Raw genomic sequence first — 14,243 nt, 5'->3', positions numbered from 1 at the left:
AAGATCTCACCTCGTGGAGTTGCAATGTTTCACGTCCTGACCATAGTAAGATGTTATTTTCAGGGCGTGACAGGGGTTAGAGAGAATAAAGTAGACGGCATCGGTCAAAATCGTGATTTATGACCCTATGTCCGGATGACTCGTACATGCCCAAATAAGGGCATCCAGTCAGGACATCCACGTGGTTAGGGCCATATAGTTGCATCCTGTTCTGTCACGTGTTAGAGTGTGTGTTATTTTATATCTATATTGCATCTTTTCCTTTGAAGTTGTCATGATGATTGATGTGTAGGGACCTCGTTGAACTGGGGGGGTTGTGTTTGAACATTTCAAAGAGGATGGCCCCCACACCCCACCCAGGAATGTCGGGGGGGATTGTGTTGGCTGCAGACGCCTTATAAATAAGACCCAGAACAACACATGCGGCCCCAGAACACTAAACAAGATTTAAAAAATAAAACCCTGAACATTAAACAGAAAAATATGTCTCCTAGGCCAATTCTCGGGGTACTATGCGCCTCTTGTTTCGAGCCCAATGATAAAAGCATCGAGGACCTATTGGGTGAGGCACCGGAATGTTTTAAAGGAGTCTTGGATACGAGTGATGGCCATATGACTTACATATTCCAACCGGAGGATTCAACTGTGAAGATTTTCACAGACAGCGGTCCCAACCCCCTTTACCATGCAAAGCCCGGGAGTTTTTCACCTGCGCTGCGTATGCGAGAATGGCTTAAGATACGGCTAGTACTCTGTAAAATTGAACAGGCCCTGAGTGGTACAACCGTGCCAGGCTATGCATTGGAAGAGCTTGTGGGTGGGCGCAAATATTTGAAAGCCATAAGGATCTCTTCAATGGCTTATAGCCCCGACTCCAAAGTGACAATTTTAGCATGTGAACAATTTGACAGTACAAATGCGACGAAGTCTGTCAGTTCATATGTATTTTCCAAAGCCTGCAAGGATGTGAACTTTTTTATGCCTGTGTTTAGCTTTACATGGATTGATTACCCTATATTCATAACCCTGATGAATAAGCTGGACAGTCTTTTCCAAAATCGTGAACAATTACGTCGCTGGCTGCTTCTGTCCTTAAGACATACCCAGAGTCTACATGCAAGACGTATGATCTATCCATGGAGTGAAAACTTACGGAGCCTTGACGGAGCGAGTGTGGGTTATCCTGCGAGCAAGAGAGCCTGTTATGACGAGGGGGAATTGGAAACTGAGGGGGGGGGTCAGGGACAACCCTATAACCGGGGCCCTTTATCTGTAAGAAAGGCACAGTAAAAAAATGTTTTGTATTAATTATGAGATGTTTTTAAAAGGTCTGTACTAAAGATTTAGAATTAAATAATGGGTATTAATGCTATATCTCACCCCTTAACGAACGGGAATCTGTCATTTCTCTCTCGCCCCGGTCTGTCGCGGAGAAATGCAATGTCTTATTTTATACAAATAGTCTTTCCTACAACAACATGTCTTTCCTACATTACATGTGCCAGGTAATGGTGGCTGACCTGCGGTACAAACATTGTTTATACATAAAAAACATTATTGCATGTTTCAATATTGCACAGTAAAAATGTTTAAGTAATTATTGCATGTTTAAAAAGGTCTGTACAAAATATTATGAATTAAATAAATGGTGTTAAAGCTGTATCTCACCTTTTTAACGAAGGGGCTGTGCATTTTCGAGCCATCCACAAGCCTGTCCCGGGAGAAAAAAGGATTCCGGAAAGATGTGTGCGTGCGCGGGGGGTGTGTGCGGGAATGTAGGTGTGTGTGTTTCAAAACAAATAGGGGGTGGGGGTGTGTGTCTCTGCATGGGTGGCTTTTGAAACCAGAAAAGGTGTGTGAGCCTGTTTAGGATTGTGTGCGTCTCTTCAATTGAGCTTGGGCATGTATTCTTATATTTTAAACATGTATATATAGTATAAATATATGTTAATATTAGTTTAACGTTTGTAGGGTCTCAATCCTTTACACAGATGCTGAAGGGAATAGATGATTTGGAACAGCCTTCGTTAGAGGGGGTTTCAGTGGAGCAAAACGCATGCAGCCAGTTCCCATCACACCATTGTCGATGTAAGTCCAATAATAAAATCCATAAGAATATTTATACATTAAAAACAAAAAAGTGTGAACCCTATATTAAAAGCTATTTTTTGTGTTTACAGCTGACAGACCACAAAAAAAGGATCCCTGCTGCATTATGTACTCTGAATGCTGACATAGTTGCTATTCTCCCGTTCTGTACGAACGTTTTTTCAAACGCACCGAGAATCGTCACATCAACTCCCCCGGGAACCATCACTCTCCAGACTCCCGAGTCCCGACCCAAACAAGCAATGCACAACATGTGCGCAAGTGCATTGCGCAGAATCACCCCAGCCCGAAAGGTGTTACTGGTCCAGAAACTTACTGCTTCAAGTAACGGCACTACATGGACAAGGTATGAAGCCATTATATATGTTATTAGTTATACATATTTTATTATAATTTATACATTTTTATGATTGAATATGTTAAAACAATGACAAATAATGTTTTTTCAGACTCCAACAAGACATGCCCTGCAGAATCTGGAAGGCCTGGTGAAAAAAGTCTAGAGCCCACGATTTCCGCGATTCGTCAGAACAGCACGCGTCAAAAAAGCCGAGGTAATTTAATTATGTATTGTTAATATATAGTATTATGTCTGAAATGGATTTTACATTTTTTACCTAAGATATTTCTATATTTAATCATCTATTTTGTATATATTATTTTCTTTCAGACTCCTCCCCGGTGTATAACGGCACAGAAGACCATACACACCGAGAGCACGCGGAGGATTTCGTCGCGCCGGACATTCCCAAATAAACAACGAAACCGGATGATTTCACCGTTTTAAATGACATTCCCGAGGTAGACGACTTGCTCCTCTGCGAATTTGCCAACCTTCTTGATTCCTCCAATTCTTATGTAGAAACACCCAAACCTGAAATAGAACAAGCTAGGTTTATTACTGCCTTTTCCAGGGCTCTAAAATCCAGAAATGTCTTGCTACACAAACGAATGGGGGCTTTACTTGGGGGCTTTACGGCAATACAGTCAGGATCTATCCTTCTGGCGTAGAACAATGCCCCGCGTGTAAACTTGGAATCAATCACACGCTTGGTCGAGGGGTTTATAAACGACCGGAATAGTGACTTGGAGATTTTGAGCTCCTACAAAAAAATTGTTAGGGATAAAAAGGGCTTCCATCTAAAGAATGCACCACTTACTAAAAGATTCAGGGTAGTCTATGACAAGAGACTGCTTTTACCTGACGGGACCACATTGCCCTTTGGCTACTGACTTATGCTACAAGCCCCAGTGTGTCTTAAAGCTTAAGATATAATGGCTGCTGTAGAAGGTTTTGACCCCCGGTTGCAACTACCATTTTCGGCCTTAATCGCAGGCCCCTCCAACAGTGGTAAAACTTGTTTTGTAAAAAGTATTTTAGAGAATTCTGGACATGTGCTATCTCAGAAGCCTGACAATATTGTGTGGTGTTATTCTTGTTATCAGCCTTTGTATGATGAACTGTTGAAGAAAATAAAAATCAAGTTTGTTGAAGGAATACCTGAATCCCTGTCTGATGATGAACCTTTACCTCATAAAAACAATCTGCTGGTTTTGCACGATATGCTATTTGCAGGTAGCGAACATCCTGAAATTGCACGAGCTTTTACCCAATATACTCATCATAGAAACCTGTCCGTGCTGTACTTGGTGCAGAATGTGTTTCACCAAGGTAAAAATAACCATACCATTAGTTTGAACGCCAATTACATGGTTTTGTTCAAAAACCCTAGAGACAAACTACAAATTAACACTCTAGCTCAGCAGATGTACCCGGGAAGGAAATCCTACTTTATAGGGAGATCTGAGGACGCTACCAAAGCGCCATTTTCTTATTTAATCGTGGATTTAAAAGCAAATACTCCAGAACACCTGAGGCTCCGAACCGGCCTGTTCCCGTGGGAGTGGCCGACTGCGTACATTCCTAAAAAGTAACCGCTATGTCGCTGCGTTTAAAAAGAAACCTGCCCCTCTTGAGAAGCCTAGTTGGGGCTACAGCTAAAGAACGGAAGGCCATCTTGGGTCACTGTTCTTCAGATCTCATATTATCCGTATGTGAGATTGCTTTGAATCTTCTCAAAGGGCGCATTCCACTCACCCTGACCCAATTAACAAAATGTAAGAGACAAAAGACCGTGATCAAACTCTTTGCAAATAAAACAACCAGTCTTCAAAAAAAAAGACAACCCCCAGACTGTTGTAGGCTTTCTTCTGCCGTTGTTAACTATAGCTGTGCCCTTCATCACCAGCCTTATTGCTGCCAGACGTGGGGGTTGAACACAGAGTGTGATGGTAAATAAAATGTACTTGGTGCCTCAACAAGAGTTGGATAGACTTAAAAAACAAATGCAGGGTCCTGAAAATATCAGACAAACAGTGGAAAATGATTTGGATATGGCCATGAAGGATATTTTGAACCGAAAAGGATTGAACCCCTATGATAAGGTTCATAAATACACAAACCTCGTGCAAAGGTATTTGGCCTTGGTAAAACAAGGTGAGAGAGACCAACCATTTAACGCTTTCCCTACCGGAACCTTTAAAAGATGACGCGCCTAGAGAGAGCCAAGCCCCTGTAATGCCTGTACCTGCGATCTTACCGGCTGAAGATCAAATGCGTGTTGAAGATAATGTTATGCATGACATGTTGACACATGTTCCGGCACGTAACAGGAAAAATGTTAGATACATTATGAACAAGATAAAAGACTCAAAGGGACCGCTACTTGGAATGACCAAGGAGAGTTTATCCTTCAGGGCGCTGTTGTCAAGGGTTCACATATGCTTGACTTGCTTAAAAGTACCACGGCAGCCCACAAGGTTGCTGATGACCGAAGACCTCCAGGGAGGCGTCAGTTTCTTAAAGCCCTGGCAATCCTCTACATTCCCCTCTGACTATAAGCTTCGTCAACAGATTCAAGCTTTAAAACAAAAACCTTCACCGAGCTACAGCACCCCTAAAGATGTCCCAACAACCCCTCCCCCCAATGAAGGGGATGATGATGACTCATTTACCCCCATGAATGCCTCCGGACCTTTTCCTAATCCCGATCTCTCGGGGTGGTTAGACTTTTGAATGACTTTTGAATGACTATGATTAAATTCAATACATTTTATTTGAAAAATTAAGCAATTTAACATTTGTGGCATTCTTGAAACATTTGACGTGAGCATACGCCTTGATTACATGGTCTTAAAGGACACCAATTTGAACACTTTTTTTATTTTCTAACAAAACAAGCTACAACAGTATCATTACTTCTTAAATCATCATTATAAAGAGACATAACATCTTCAAAAGAAACTCCATGGGCTCTTTGGCATAGGTAGAATACAAGTGTTGACCACATGTAGTGGAAAGGTTATCTTGCACTTGTTTGATGCTGTAGTAGATCTTTGATCCATTTTTGGTCATAAATTCTTTAATAGATTTGGGGAAAACCGGGGGGAAAGCCATAGGAATCATAAAAAGTTGAGATTTTTCTTCCTCCTTCATCTTCAAAGGTCACAGCTAGCCAATGTTCACCAGGCATGTGTTTAGGATGGGTATTGACAATAAACATGGCCGGCCGCTCAGGCCATTTCTCAATAGGCAATTCATCACAAGCCCACACTCCACAAAATAGTTTTCCAATCAAGCGGGTCATGAGCCCTTCCAACTTTTGGGTATTCATGTCTTTGCTCAACAGTCCTTAATAATAATCCACTAAGACCTGTCTTCGGGCATTCACTTCCAATATTGAATCAGAGCACGCATAAACAATCATGCTAACTGTACAGGCTAAAGGTGTATGGAAACGCATTTCCAGACTGAGGTTGCCTTGGGACACCACAGACAGATTTCCTGAGGTGTCATCATCAGGGGCTAAATTGAAAGCATACAATGTGTAACCCTGTGCAAAATCATTTCTGTCAATAGGTAAAGAGAGATCTTTTAGATGCCTCCCGGTAGCCAGGAATAGATTGTAAAATTCTCGCACAGATATGTTGTTATTAAATTGTGGTTGGAAAGCCTTAGCAAGGACCTGATGCCCATCCTGACAGAGAGCTATATACTCTGCATTGAAGTGTTGAAAATTAAATGGGTTTTTATGTAAGCTGCCCGTATTAGAGGCGTGATCAACCAAACCTATAACCATGTAGCGGGGTAAAGGGCCTAGAAAAAGGTTTTCTTGACTGCAGATTCTACTGCCCACAGGTATGCTAAAGGGTTTCATGGTAATTTTTTGGAGAGGGTAAAGGGCATTTCCTTTCATCAAAGCCTGTGAGTGACCCAGACGAACTGCCGGAGATACAGACACTTTTTTAAATAAAAAGCGTTGCCACCAACACTTTTAAACTAAAGTCACCGTCTTGGGCAGACATCAAACAAAACTCATCCTTGGCCCTGGTTAATTTTAGTCTTAAATCAACCGAATTTAAGAGTAAACGTTCTTGAAAGAAAATGTCAGAGTGTATAGGCCCTAGCAGACGAAACTCTCGAGATTCGACACAGTAGCGAGCGCGTGCCTCCAGTCCTTTGTTTGCACCGGTGGAAGGGTCTATCGATTCCATAGAGACTCCTGCAGTATCCTTGCTAAACAGCCCGGGGGATCCATGATAGCCGAGTAACCCATTACCCACTTGATCAACATAGTATGAGACATAGCGGTTAGGGTCGAGATGGTGGTTCCATAACCATTTTAATTTATTTGTATTATGTTTATATAAAAAATATATACAAAATAAATAATAATAATAATAATATAAAATACTAATAATATATTATATATGTAGAGAGGCTTTGGAAGGCCTAAAGTGGAGTTTTTCAATCGTTTTACCATAAGTAAATTCTATGTTTTCGTTCTGATCTGTTTTAAGCTCAACCAGAATGTTTTCAATATATTTCTTGCTTACAGGTACGTAGTGTGGCTTGTCGTAGGTGACAGTCACTATCCCTCCATCCTTTCCCTCTATATGTAAGGGAACACCCCCCTGAAATGGACAAAATAACATGGCAACATATTGGCACCGCACAAATCATACAGCCTAATACCAATACCACCCAATTTGGTCCACATTCATCGAAATCATATTGCAATTTTCATATTGCAAATGCCAAGTGTAACACCCCAAAATTCCTATAGATGGCGAGCGCGCTCCACCGTGGATTTTCATATTGCAAATGTAACACAAGTCAACACCCAAGGGTCAAATTTTGATAAAATGAAAACATTTTTGAAAACTTATCACCCCCTTAAAAAAGTGCTTTCTGGACCGTTTTTTGAAAAATATTTGGTTGTTTTTGCTTAAGGCATATGTTTTGTGCATTTGGAATATGATTTCATAGGAAGTCAGAAGTTACTTTTTTTCTTTTTTTTGCCAAATGCCATTAGAAATGTCCAAATGAAATGTCCAATTCTTTTTTTGTTAATTATGAAAGTATTGAATGTGCCAAATCACAGCAAATATCCAATAGATGGCGAGCGCTCTCCACAGTGAATTTTCTTATTGCAAATGTAACACAAGTCAAGACCCAAGAGTCAAATTTTGGAAAAAAAATCTAAAACTTATCACCCCCTTAAAAAAGTGCTTTCTGGAGCGTTTTTCGAAATTATTTTGATTTTTTTTGTCAATTACACATGTATAAGAGTTGTATGAACATACTTTTGACATATTTTATTGACATCATTTTGTGGGTTGTTTTTGCTTGTGCATAAGGCATATGTTTTGTGCATTTGGAATATGATTTCATAGTAAGTCTAAAGTGACTTTTTTTCCCCTTTTTTTTGCCAAATGCCATTAGAAATGTCCAAATGAAATGTCCAATAATTTTTTGGTCAATTATACATGTATGAAAGTATTGAATGTGCCAAATCAGGATGTTTGTCCGTTTGCCATGTACGATCATAGGAAGTCGGTTTCCAAACCCAAAAGTCAGTGAACCATGTCCAAATGGCATTTATACTGCCCAAATAATATATAGCCCTATGTTAAGCCATGAATCAACCTAGATGGTCTATTTGTCATGTATGATGAGGGAGAAGTGGGACTCTGTTGTTTTTCAACGATTTTTTGAAAAACGTCCAAAATGACCATTACCATCACGAATTTGACATGCTCAAAAATACTGCAGAAATGCAAAATTGACTGGCCCGATGAACTTGGGATGGCTGGGCAGTGACTCTGGTTCCTCTCCATCGCTCGTCACCCAGCAAGTCAGCATCCATCAGTCAATTAGATGTCATTCTGACACCAAACTGATACCATCTGACACCAAATCCCCTTTTTCCAAATCGTTTAGAAGCCAACTATCACATATATCAGAGCAGGCCCATAATTCACAGTGCCTTCAGTTTAAACCATAAAAAAAACATGATGAAGGAAAAAAGGAAACTGCACACTGCTCTTGATAGTATCACTGATATTAAATAAGCTTACGTGTTGGCCTAAGGGCCTTCGTCAGAGCTTTTTTTCCTTCATCCTGTTTCAACTGTTGCCATGCACCTGCAACAAGATTGCTCAGATGTGCGAGTGCCTTTTGAATTTTGAACCATAAAAAAAAACATAAAAAACATAGTTACGTTCTAGCTGCGGGTCCAGCTCTGAAATGATGTGTAGGCCTATGTGAGGCGACCCTGAATCCCAAGTTTCGGCTCGATAGGTCATCCACTTTTTCAGGGCGTTGCTACGGGGTCCTTGAATGAGCTATCGGACAGAAACATTGGGGTCCGTCTCTATGGGCCGAGGCGGTTTGTATGCACCTAGTCTTGTGTCGTGTCTTTGGGGTACCATTAAACTGAAGACATGTTTATCAATTAACTCCCTGTAATTATTATCACGCGATTAAACTGATTAATCGTTTAATTGTAATTAACTAGGAGATCGGGGCACCAAGGAAAATATTCAGATTACAAAGTTATAATTTTCCTAATATAACTTTCCTACATTATAACATTATATATTATATTCTATTAAAATATAGGCCGATTATCTTCTGGTTTAAATGGTGTATTTTACCTCGCGTCCAGTCTCATTCCAAACGTCGTAAATTGTTGTATCTGCACGAACCCAGCCTTTACTAAGAGTCATCCATACATCAATTGTCTTAAAATCATTTATTTACTAAACTAAGTAATTCACAGAAAGTATACAAACAGTAATTATCATCACAAAGAATTGGTAGAGTAATGTGCCCTAGTGGCTAACAGGCATGGCTGGTGTCTTGTTGAACAATGGGTCATAAAGGGCAGCTGAGAAGACCCTACAGAGTTCATTAATATTAACAATTGATATGCTAATCCTTTGCACATGAACGCTCACTCATTCGAGAACAATTGCAATCAATATATATTTACGCTCAGTGTGTCGTCGGGATCCTTGTTGGAGCGTCGTTCTGTTGGAGAGTTCTCTCTCTCTCTCTCTCTCTCTCTCTCGGTTAGAATGGATCTTTCAAAGCGACATTCATTAATGTCGTCATATAATGGATGTTTCGTTGGTCTTCGCGTTCAATGATATCATTTCTAGCTGCAGACTATTAATTAATATCAAAGACTTGTTCTTATTCTGTCGGTATCAATAGTCTAAAAGTTAACGACGTGGTATAGTTCACTTTCAGTAGAGGAATTGGATGGTCAAACCTATTGGCCAACTCGCAATGGAGTGGAGGCCGGGACTGAAGAAAGTAGATCAGGGTATAGTTTTATAGTGAACACGTCACATGACGCCTGGTCCTGTCTGTGTCCCTGGGGGCGTGCCAATGACTGAGTTAAGCTTGGTACAGAAATACAATTTGATCACATTAACATCAGTACATAGCATCTCAATGTATTACAAAAGCTTTATCCTTATTAATACATTCTATACAACCATGTGGATGCAAGTCTCAAGGCTGAGGCTATTATATAAACCATTTTATGGTAATATGGCTATATTGTCTCTTCTGAGTATCACAAAATTGTACCAAGCGGACCAGTTCGTAGCTGGATTCTTCACCAATCTTTCATACCTTCTCCAGAACCTAAATGTCATTCGGTTCCCCAATTCTGTGAGTTGGAAGAATTTCCTGTGTCTCTCTATGGGACATGTGGCAAGAGATTCTCCTCTTAGAGTTTTACAACCCTTTCACACAGGGCCTGGGTGGGGGGAGGTAGGTTGGGGGATGGTGCAAGGGGGAGGGGGTCAACTGTCCTCCCTGTACTCAAAGAGGCCAACGTCATGACATACCCCCCCTGGTGGTTTGGATCTTGTTTATCCTGCAAGTTACAAATCAACATAAAATCATGACCACGTGATGTCCCATTGGTAGATCATCGTTGCAGTCCCCTCTGGTGGTTGAACTTGGTAGGCTCTCTGAAAGCGGAGCAGTCCACCACAAGGATGGGCAGTTGATGTCCGGTTGGTGATCGCCGTTGCGGTCTCCTCTAGTGGTGTACCTTGGTAGGTTCCCTGGAAGCTGCAAAGTACCCCAGGAAGGGCCAGGGATGTCCTGGTTGGTGATCGCCGTTGCGGTCCCCCCCTCTGGTGGTTTACCTGGGTAGTCTCTCTGACAGCGGGCATGCCGCCACAAGGATAGGCTGTGGGTGTCCGGATTTGGGGTCGCCGTTCCGGACCCGTCGTCCAGACTGGAAGATCTGGCAGTAACTTAGGTAGATGTTAACAACGCACACACACTCATGAAATATATATGATTACATTCATTCCCCAATGAGCGGCGTTGTGGCACTAAGTGATGGTTGTATGGGGACTTTATGGCTCTATCACTTCCTAAGTGTCAAAGGAACTGAACCGAAAAGAATGAAAGCATAAACAAAACAAAAAATATACAAAATATAGTTCTCACACAAAAAAAATCATCTAATTGGACTGTATTCTATATACGTCCAATGTTCTGGCAAAATGATTATCATGGCATTGTCTCTAATGCCATATCTAGGGTTTTTCCTACTTGGTGTGTTGCTTAGGCGCTATCCTAAGTTGATAACAATATGATAAGTCTACAGCTGTAATGCACTAGTTTTGGGCAGTCTACAGGGATGACCTATGGACTTCTGGGAAGAAAACTGGTGAGTGCTGTAGAGTCAAAGGCCTAGAAGTAAATGTTCAACTTTACTGAGGCTGGTATATTGCTTGAGCCCTTAAGTGGTCCTAGCATAAATCCTAATTGGATGTTCCGTTGTGCATGTGCGTTTATGCTTACACAATTGCGCATGTCAAGGGAAGAAAACCAAGTATCCAGGCAGATTACAACTTGTTCAGAATGAGTCTGACGTAGTCAGGTAATTTTCAGGTCAATGCCTGGAGGTCAGTCAGAATTGGTGTCAAGGGAGTCTGTAGTAGTTTTTCTACAAGTCACTGTGTCTTCCACTTTTGTAGTGGCGATAGGTATGAAGTCTATTTCATAGCTATGTTATCCACGGAGGAGCTAACCTCACGACGGAAGTACTCTTTAAGTATTGGACCAGTCATACGTGGTGTGATCATGGTTCATGACTTCTAATACTTTTCCTCCTGAATGGAGGGTCCTATTTATTAGTGACATGTGTGTTAACCATTGGAAGAGTGCACTCGAGATTCCCCTCCACGTGTTGCACTCTGAGTGACTCCTATGTCGCTGTTGTCAATGGTAATTTGATTGGTTAGGTCTCTAACCTTCTTACTGATTGTAGCGGGACTGACTGTTGCTAGTATTGGTACTGGTACTCAAGGGGACCAGTTATCCTACCGATTTATTCTGAAATATTATCTACCGGAACACATGATTGGAGCATTTTACTAGTTGTATTGTAGTTGAACCTACACATGGCAAAGAATGATTATTGATGCCATTTGTTTTGGAGGTGGACAAGTCCACTGGACTTCCTTTACGACCAGTGTGGTACACCTCAGTATTATCTTAGATGTGTTCTAAGATAATCCCCGTCTAGGGGGCTGTCTGCTCCTCACTGTTCTCATAGGGGAGTTTACAACTAGATTTGATTTATGCTCTGGTGGCCTCGTACGGTGTTGTCCGTAGTCTTGACCCCCCCCACCGGCCTCGATGAGGCTCATCATGGGTCTGGGCTACTATTCCCCCCCCTTGTGCCTCGGGACCCCCCCACCAGCGGGTGGTGTTGGTGTCCGATGCGCAAATGAAAAGGTCGGACCCTATGTACGAGTTGTCAGCGGCCGCGTTGTTATGAGAATGGCTGTAACCTTTCAACCAAATCTCCTGGTGTTTGTGCTTCAAAACGCTCAGTGGCTGTCGAGGCATGTCAGTCACCACCGCGTCCGCGTGTGGCAACCTCTTCATTACCTGCGAACTGAGACGAGGATATCGGTCTGTGATATCGCAAAGTGTTTCACCAGTGGGAGTCATCGGGTCAGTTGCTGGACTGATGCCATTAGTGTCATTGTAAGGGGTGACAGTCCCCAACAAATTGGAAGGTGTATCATCGGAAACAGAGTATACTCTGCGCATCAATGTTTTTCTTGCTGAGACGGCCGCAGTGCTTGCGGAAGTGTCTACAGGGCAAGAGAAGTTCATCTCAACTATCGCATTGCACGACTGCAAGGAGGAGGGAAGTTGCTTATTCACAGAGACAGCTGGCTCGAAATCATGAAAAGAATGGTCAATCAGGTTGGCTGATGGAATGTGTCGAGATATCGTAATATCTCCTTGGATCGGATTCTGTACCAAGAGGTTTCTAAACGTCTTTTTCCCAAGGGGTGCTTTCGACAGATACCCCTCGTGAATGACTGCGTTGCAGCTAGCGTTAGGGGGAGACAGTGTGGTCAGTGGAGAAGGCACCGTGGCCTGTGACCATACCTGGTTGGTTTTCCAATCCATCAATGGGAGTAACCGATCCATCAAGTCTGCTCCAAGTAGCAGGGGTATAGTTTCGAGGCTGGTAACATACACAGGGTGAACGAGCGATACGTCCTGGAAGTGTAGTTTCAGCATGACTCTCAATGTGAGAGACGAGGTAGTCTGAGTGACCCCTCGAAGTTTAGTGTCGCATCGTTCCACTTTTAACCAACGTTTAGTTGGCTTCAAAGCCCTTTTGAGATCATCAAACAATGTTTGAGAGATGAGTGATATTGTCGCACCCGAATCAATTAGCGCATGACAAGCTAAGCAGTCCTCCAGGACTGTTTCCAGGTATGGCCGTTTAGATTCGTGGTTAGTGGACATATTCCCCACAAAGTGGAGTGGTCGTTCGCAACGACGTGATGTGCCATGTCTGTTCAAGATGGAAGCAGATTGACTTTTCCGATTTTGAGTGGGCTTGGCTTTAACGAAGCGTTTGACCTTTTTCTTCGCAACTTTTGTATCAGAGTCTATAGACAGAGCCCGGGGGCTTGTTTCTTGATCAAGCGGGCCCTGGATAGGGTCTTGAATGAGAGCGGGAGAAATTTGAACTTTAACGTCCTTGCTATGGGTGTTAATTCCTGCGGACCTGGTGTCCGGTAATTCCCCGTCTAGTCCTTGTGACTTATCTTTTACCCTTTTCTCAAATTGTTCTCGCTTAACCTGTTAGGGCTAGGGGGCAGTATTGACACGGCTGGATAAAAAACATACCCGATTTAATCTGGTTACCACTCCTACCCAGTAACTAGAATATGCATATACTTATTACATATGGATAGAAAATACCCTAAAGTTTCTAAAACTGTTTGAATGGTGTCTGTGAGTATAACAGAACTCAAATGGCAGGTCAAAACCTGAGAGATTCCTTTACAGGAAGTGGCCTGTCTGACCATTTCTTGAACTTCTTTTCCATCTCTATCTTTTACTAAGGATCTCTGCTCTAACGTGACACTTCCTACGTCGTCCATAGGCGCTCAGAGCCCGGGAAAAACCTGAATGTCATCATCCCAGCCCCAGGCTGAAACACATTATCGCCTTTCTCAAGTGGCCGATCAAGGGACTCTGGGCTTAGGCGCGTGACCTGACCGCCCCCGTCTTTGTGATTTTTTCCTCTGTTTGCCGAAAAGGAGATTCCCTGTCGGAATATTATCGCTTCTCTACGAGAAAAATGGCATAAAAATGGATTTTAAACAGCGGTTGACATGCTTCGAAGTACGGTAATGGAATATTTAGAATTTTTTTGTCACGAATTGCGCCATGCGCGCGACCCTTCTTTACCATTTCGGATAGTGTCTGGAACGCACGA

General features: G+C 42.2%; 1 long non-coding RNA gene across 1 annotated transcript; it reads left to right on the top strand.

Annotated features, from left to right (window-relative positions):
* The first annotated feature begins 2,558 nt into the window (after positions 1-2,558).
* On the top strand, positions 2,559-3,607 carry LOC106563353 (uncharacterized). Its single transcript, XR_001319234.2, has 2 exons — positions 2,559-2,663; positions 2,780-3,607. It is a non-coding gene; the product is annotated as an uncharacterized lncRNA (long non-coding RNA).
* The last annotated feature ends 10,636 nt before the right edge of the window (positions 3,608-14,243 follow it).

This window comes from Salmo salar, chromosome ssa11 (genome assembly GCF_905237065.1).
Source record: "Salmo salar chromosome ssa11, Ssal_v3.1, whole genome shotgun sequence".
Classification (NCBI taxonomy): domain Eukaryota; kingdom Metazoa; phylum Chordata; class Actinopteri; order Salmoniformes; family Salmonidae; genus Salmo; species Salmo salar.
This window is presented reverse-complemented; position numbering and strand designations above follow the sequence as displayed.